We start from the raw sequence: 7,720 nt of genomic DNA, 5'->3' as shown, positions 1-7,720 counted from the left end.
GTCTTTAAGTCTGACAAAATCACCCCTCAAAAAAAGATTTTACAAGTGAAAGGAAACAAATACCCATGATTTGCGGTAATTGTCTGGGACATACTCACTATTAGTGTTACTACCAGACATGCAGGAAGTTCTCAGGGACAGTCTCATTAGCAAAGCCGTTAGTCTGGCAATTCGTTTATTAGGTGTTTACTGAAGGTTATGGCACCCAGAAAAAAATCACATTTTACAAGGCTGAAAAAATGAATTGTGGAAGAAAACCCATTTACCTTGACCACAAGGAGGAGTATAGGAGAAGTGAGCTGAAGTTAACAAGACAAAAATAAAAATTTCTCAGGGAGAAAATGGGACGATCGCCTCTGGGCTATCTACCTTGCACAGACCAACTTATGCAAAAATGATTTCTACTTTCTCACAGGCAAAAAATTTAAATAATATCACAGGAGCAAAATTTTATTTTTATGTATGTTCCCCACTCTGAACCGTGTGCAAAATGCATAACTCCGCAGGGAAATTGCATCTACAATTTCTCCTTTTCACTCATGGCCTTGGGGAAGTCTAGGCCTTTCAGAATCTGTAGAAATAAACACAAAGAGCTGCCAAAGCTTTACTAGGTAGGTAGGTAAGTAGATAGATAGATAGATAGATAGATAGATAGATAGATAGATAGATAGATAGATAATTGATAGATGATAGATAATTGGTAGATAGTACAGAGATGATGAGATGATAGGTAGATAGATGAAAGATAGATGATAGATAAATGATAGATAGATAGATAGACAGACAGACAGACAGACAGATAGATAGATAGACAGACAGACAGATAGACAGATAGACAGATAGACAGACAGACGGACAGACGGACGGACAGACGGACAGACAGATACAAACAGATGAATATATACATACATACATAGACAGATGGGAAAAGAATGATTCTATGAGCGAGTTCAACCACAAGCTTAAGAGATGCTGCTGAAGGGAAAATGTGGTTCTGAAAAGGGGGGAAAGGAGGTACAGCCTCTGGAAGTGAGAGTACTGGCAAGAAGGCTCAGGACCCTAAAGGTGGTGGCAATGGAGTAAAGCTCAGACACATTTTTGTGAAAAACACGGCAAAATCATGGAAGTTATGAAAGAGTTAAAGTCTAGAATGAAAGTCAATGAAGTAGCCACACAATACAGTGAAGACAAAGCCAGGCAAGGGGGTGACCCAGGTTGGATGACCAGAGGGTCCATGGTAGGACCGTCTCAAGAAGCAGCATTTGCCTTGCCTGTAAGTGGGATGGACAAACCTGTGTTTACAGACAAAATTCAGGTATCATATTATGGTTGAAAAAAGAAAATAAAAGCCCATGAAAGACTGAAAAAAAAAGGATAATTTTATGAGAATAAAAATCTTTTACTCTAGGATGGTTGTTTCTAAAGCAATGCTTAGAACCATGGTCAAAATTCTAAACCTATACAGATCCTATGACTATCTCAGTTAATTTTTCCAATAAATCTCTAAAAAATTTTCTTTGTGGCAGAAAAGATGGCAAAATTTGGCTGTATAATTTTTGTTTATCTGGGGGTGGAAGGGAGGAGGATATTTGTTTATTCTTTTATTTAAATTTTGAATTTTTTGAGAATTTTATACGTTGAGTACTATATTTACGTTATTTCCACCCTTTCCTCTCCCTTCTCCAACTCCCCTTGTGCTTCAATATTTCTTGCCAAATTCATTACCTCTTCTTCTTCAAGTAAATACATATATTTATTTTTATATATTCATATATAACATAATTTTAATATGAACATATAGGTATATATTTCAAGTAAATATCTGCATATACTACATATATACACACATATCTATATCTTGCTGAGTCCACTTAGTGTTTGCATTTGCATTTAGGGCTGACTGACTGCTCGAGATTGTATGGCTTGTCAGGGATCCTGTCTCAGCAGCCATTGCTAGCCTGGAGTGCTTCTTCTAGGGGTAAAGCCTTGTGATACAGCCTTGTGACAGCTATCCTATTCAGGCTGGCCTATCAGCTGGTGTCGTCACTGTGTTAGTCTGGTTTAGGTAACCATATTGTTTTGATTTCACGGTGGTAACTCCCCCGCCACTTGCAGGAGATGCTAACTCACAGCAGGTGTCCTGGGCCTTTGGCTCCATAAAATATCTTCACTTCCCTGAGCCTCAAGTATAAGGGTTGTGCTGCAGATGGCTCAGTTGGGACCGCATTGTTCCCAGCACTGACCAGTTGTGGATTTCTGTAATAGTCCCCTTCTGCTACAAAAAGAGCATTTGATATGGGTGAGAGATACACCCTAAGTATTTAGAATGCAGTTAAAAAAATTATATTAGTTTAGGAAAGTGGTAGCCATAGGTTTTCCTTTACTATTCATGACTTTAACACCCATGGGTAGTTGGCTATGTTTACAAATCTAGACATGAATTCTTACCTCTTGAATGAGCCTTAGATCCAATAAGATAGCTAGCTATTGGTTACCCCAAGACATAAAGTACCCCTACTGCACCATTGGTGATATCTTATCAAGCTGACTTTAGATGTAAGTATACAACCTGGAGCAACTGCAGAAATAAGGTAAGTCTAAAATGACCACGACAGAGAGATGCTTAAGAGGAGGTGTAGTAGGGCACGGGACCTAGGGAGAAATGGGTGGGAAACTTTAACTGTAAGGTGGGGAGAGAGGGTAATATAGAGGAAAGATGAGGAACAACAAACACTGAGAATATTTCAAAAGACCATAGGGAAACAGTATTTTATGTTTACTTAAAAGGGCAGTGTGTGTGTGTATAAAGTTATACCACTTAAAGTGATAATGACCTTTGAGAGTCAAGGAGACTATCTAAAACAGACCCCAGCAATAGGAGGGAAGCCTCCCCTGAAGTTGTTGATCAGGATAGTCCAAGAGATTCCTCAAACAACACAGGTGGTTTCCATCACCCTTGGTTGCTTTCCAGAACTTAAAGGTGAGACCCTACTGCTGAACGCACCACACACTTCAGACACAGGGCTTGGAGAAATCAAATTGGAACTGACCTCAAAGCTTCCTCCCTGAAGACTGGCTTTTCCAGCATTCAAAGGTGCAATGCCAGCTCTGAGGGAGAAAAGCGGTCATTAGTACTAGCCAACTGTAAGGCAACAAACCACAACAATGGCCAGCCCCACTTTTTAGTCTTGATTGTGAGTTTGGGAAAGTACTCAACAGCAGGTAAACAGAATGCCCCTATCACAGCATTCATGCCCTAGGAGAAAAACATCTCCTCAAGGAAGGAGTTAATAAATTTCTGACATTCCAAGGTGTCAAAGGAAGCAATCTGACGTCTGCGAGCCGGAAAAAAAAAAAAAAAAAAAAAACATTTTCTTGGCCTTGGCTGCCCCTACACACCAAGGTCACCAAGAACATTATCAGAACTCCAAAATAAATGAAATCAAAAGTGCTATTTTAAATTATATCCTGCATCCCAAAGCTACAAAATGGCTCGTGAAGATGTACACAGTTTCTCTCGCTTGTTTGAAAATCTTGGATAAGGGGTTGTGGAACACAAACACTAAAATCCCCCAATAAATGTATTACGAAGCTTGTGAAATTTAATTGTATTGCATAATAGATAGGAGATTATCAAGGAATTGGAAATAGAGTTATTTTAAGTTCGTAGGTTAGCTTGTCAGATTATGACCACAGAGAATGAAGTCTTAAAATGGAGACTGCGTCTTTATCATCATCATCATGTCACATCAAGATGACTTGGACATGATTCGGTTATCATTTCTGTATAACTCAGACTGAAATGACCAGGTAGAGTTAGGGTTTTCTGACAAGAAAAGCGGGGATGTGAACACCTCTTTCATAGATTTCCTGGTTCCCTGACTGACTGCTGGTTTTTGCTTTGTGCATGCAGACACCATTGAGGAGTGAGCTGGAATCTGTTGAGGAAATAGGCTTCCTGAAAAATTCACCTTCTTCGTAAAGAGATGATAGTAGAAAGCCATTACTTCCCGGAGAGCACATATGAGGAATATTAGTTAGGTGGGGGAGCAACAGAATGTTGCCTGTGTCTTCTGATCCCCAATAATCAGATCAAGATTTGTTGCATGCTAACAAAAATGTGGGGCAATTGTTACTGCTGCTTTTTTAATACAGACTGAATCTTTCTTTCATTAGCTAAGTGTAGAAAGGATAAGAAACCTCTCAAAAGATTTCCATGTAAAGTAGTCCCAAGAGAAACCCTGCTCTTCCAGGAATCTCAGCATCCTGGTGTTTTTAGTTCTACCCTTTGAAGAAATGTTTATCTAGCCGTAAAACCCATACAATGTAATGAAGACATAGGAACATAAGTTACTTTTTTCTTTTAAAAAAATGCATCCAGGGGCTGGAGAGATGGCTCAGTGGTTAAGAGCACTGGCTGCTCTTCCATAGGTCCTGAGTTCAATTCCCAGCAACCACATGGTGGCTCACAACCATCTGTAATGAGATCTGGCTCCCTCTTCTGGCGGGTGGGTATACATGGAGACAGAATGTTGTATACATAATAAATAAATCTAAAAAAAAAATTAAAAAAAATTAAATTTAAAAATGCATCCAAAGCAAAGAACAGACAAGCAGGGTGTCAGTGCCCACTGAGCCTCCTGAAAACCCCTTCTCTGGGGAGAGTTAACAAACAGCAAGCAGGACAAGACAAGCCCTAGTCCTCTGGTTTCAACAATCTGTACCAACTCAGAGCTGTGTTCGTTCTGAAGATGAATCCGGGAAGTAAGCACCTTTCTCTCCTGCATGACTCTGGGCAGTGTACACAGACGACGACTGAAGAGTCACTCCTGAGGTGCGTGTGTTTTCCGAACTCAGGGACTGAGCCTTTCCGCCACTTCCCACCCTCTGCTGGCCCGTCCTTTCATGCAGGCAGGAAGGAAATGGCTGACAACTTTCTCGTCTTTATGGAAGGCAAACTTTATTTCCAGCTACCAGGTCAAAAGGTGGCGGAAAGAAAACAGAACCCCTAAGAGATAAAGGCTAAAAATAGCCACCTGTGAGGTGATTCAGCCCAGTTGGGGATCCTGAAGACAGCAACAAGGCAAGGATGTGCGTAGGGCGGGATCTGCGTCATCCTTAACAGGTGGTCATGACTGGAGTCAAGAAGCCCGGGCAGAGAGGAAGGATCTCTGCAAACAGGTGTGCTGGGGGGTGGAGGGGGGAGGCGTGGGGCGGGAGAGGAAAAAGCCAGTGGAACAAGCCTGGGCGAGGAGCCCAGACACTTTTCCCAGCAGGCCACCTCTAGGAAAGCCCACGACTTGGACTTGGGCATGAGATCGGAAGGATCTAAATTTGAGTTGGGTTTTTGAGGTTTGGGGTGATCAACTTTGCGTTTAAAATAGACCGGGGTGTGTTGATGCAGCCAGGGTTTGTTTCTTTGTTGTCAAGTGTCACATTCGTGGAGACAAATCTGTGATTCACAGACCAGCATCTTAAAGATACAGGAGTCTTCATTTGGCGATTTCCTATTTTGTAGAACGCAAAGGTGGAATAAAAAGTGGACGCCCATCGCCTATGGGTTTTGATAATGAGTTTAACAGTGATCATTTTTATTCAAATAGCACTTACATTGTGCTTTTAGCAGCATCTTAATTTGGGCACACAGATCAAGCCGTTAAGTTGGTTTATAGCATATTTTACAAGTTGGATACCTGAGGGCAATTAAGTTAAAGGATTGGATTGCAAGTGTTTTTATCCACTGAGTTAGATCTCATCTCTACCTCCCATCAGTCCTGTCTCTGTCTCTGTCTCTCGTTCCCTTTCTCTCTCATTATTTCCCTCACTGTATGGTGAGCAGATCTCCAAGGGGCAAAGCTTATGTCTCTTGTTGTGCTGACAAAATACTGGACAAAGGCAACTTAAAGAAGGGCAGGAAGGGAGCTGTAGAGGTGGCTCAGTGGTAAGGGGCATTTGTTGCGCTTGTCAAGGACCCAAGTTCAGTTCCCAGCACCACATGGGCAACTCACAACCATCATAACTCCAGTTCCAGGGGATTCAGTGCCTTCCTCTGACCTCCGCAGGCACTAGGCATGCACATGGTACCCATACATACGTGCAAAGAAAACACAAATACACATAAAATAAAATAAATCTAATTTTTTTTTTAAAAAAAGGGGGTGTGTATTCTATCCCATAGTTTGTGCAGGGAGACTATGTGATGAAAGAAGACATCATCTAAAACATGGGGTGGGAATAGTGTTCACCAAAGTGATGTCAGACATCATCTAAAACATGGGGTGGGAATAGTGTTCACCAAAGTGATGTCAAGACATCATCTAAAACATGGGGTGGGAATAGTGTTCACCAAAGTGATGTCAAGACATCATCTAAAACATGGGGTGGGAATAGTGTTCACCAAAGTGATGTCAAGACATCATCTAAAACATGGGGTGAGAATAGTGTTCACCCAAGTGATGTCAAGACATCATCTAAAACATGGGGTGGGAATAGTGTTCACCAAAGTGATGTCAAGACGGGGGCAGAACCGACAGATAACAATATTGAAGTCAACAGACAGTGGAGCAGGGATGCACCCTCTGCATGGAATAGCACTTTGGGAGGGGCATGCACAAGTCTAGAGAGGCTGAAAGCAAAAGCAGGAACAAACCTAAAGAGCTAGCTTGTCAGGGGGATCCTGAACACAGGCGAGAGGAATGGGCACAGAGTCAAGCCTAAGCAACCCAAGGCCAGAGCTCCAGATTAGCTGCGGTTTCTGGGAAGACAGGACACAATCATGAATATTATCTGACTTGGGGATTTTAGGTAGAGAGAAATGGAAAGGCTTGCTGAGAAGGGTTTGGGCATAGGGTAGCTGAGAAGCTTTCTTTTTTATTTTAATAATTCTTATTTGAGAGACTTCTGATTGTTCATTTTTATAGCCCAAGAAGGAATGTGCACAATTTAAAATACTGCCTGCCTGCCTGCCTGCCTGCCTGCCTGTGAGGTGGCAAGGTTGAATCCTCGTTCTTTTGGAAATAGAAAGAAAATTACGTGTTGTCTCATGCCCCTTCTCTCTCAGGTAAGCAAACGCTTCTAGAATAAGGCTGATTCCCTTGCACAGTTTGGACTTCAGTCCCATACGAGCAAAACGTTCTATTTCCTATTTCTGAGTACCTGGAAATCCCTTACCTCTCTGCCAGGGACAAAGCCAAAAGTCTCTAACTCATGGGGATCTACGCAAGTTTCCCCGAGCTGTTAAGATTTCCAGCAGCACTCAGGAAGCTGGAGCACAATCTAAAACTACACTATTGGAAGGATTTATTCCACAGTACACTTCAAATACACAGGTCCTTTCTTAGGTAGGCAGATACACCACACACGATCATCAATTTAAAAAAAAAAAAGTCTAAGTTATTTCTCCACGTGTCAAAATGTTAAAGCCAACTACCCTCTCCAAACCAGACAAACCAGATGAACTCTGCCCCTCAGATAGCTGCACAGAGCTCATCTTCAGCCTGTCTCCTATGTTCTCCCTCTCACATGTCCTGAACCCAATTTTTTTACTCTATTTCAAAAAGAATCAGTAACCAACCTCAGGAGAACCAAACAAATAAACAAATATTTTCCATTTCTGTGAAAGGATACTATTTTATAATGGGAAAAAAGGCTTAATGCCCTAAATGAAATTTATTTTCCTATATGGATCATTCTAGAATAATACTACCTTTAATAATCTTAC

General features: G+C 41.4%; 1 pseudogene; it reads left to right on the top strand.

Moving 5' to 3' along the window:
* The first annotated feature begins 1,120 nt into the window (after window positions 1-1,120).
* Window positions 1,121-1,333, top strand: LOC113456304 (annotated as a pseudogene).
* The last annotated feature ends 6,387 nt before the right edge of the window (window positions 1,334-7,720 follow it).

The sequence above is a fragment of the Microtus ochrogaster genome, chromosome 7 (genome assembly GCF_000317375.1).
Source record: "Microtus ochrogaster isolate Prairie Vole_2 chromosome 7, MicOch1.0, whole genome shotgun sequence".
In the NCBI taxonomy this organism is placed as follows: Eukaryota; Metazoa; Chordata; class Mammalia; order Rodentia; family Cricetidae; genus Microtus; species Microtus ochrogaster.
Note: the sequence above shows the minus strand (reverse complement) of the source record. Positions and strands in the feature narration are given on the sequence as shown.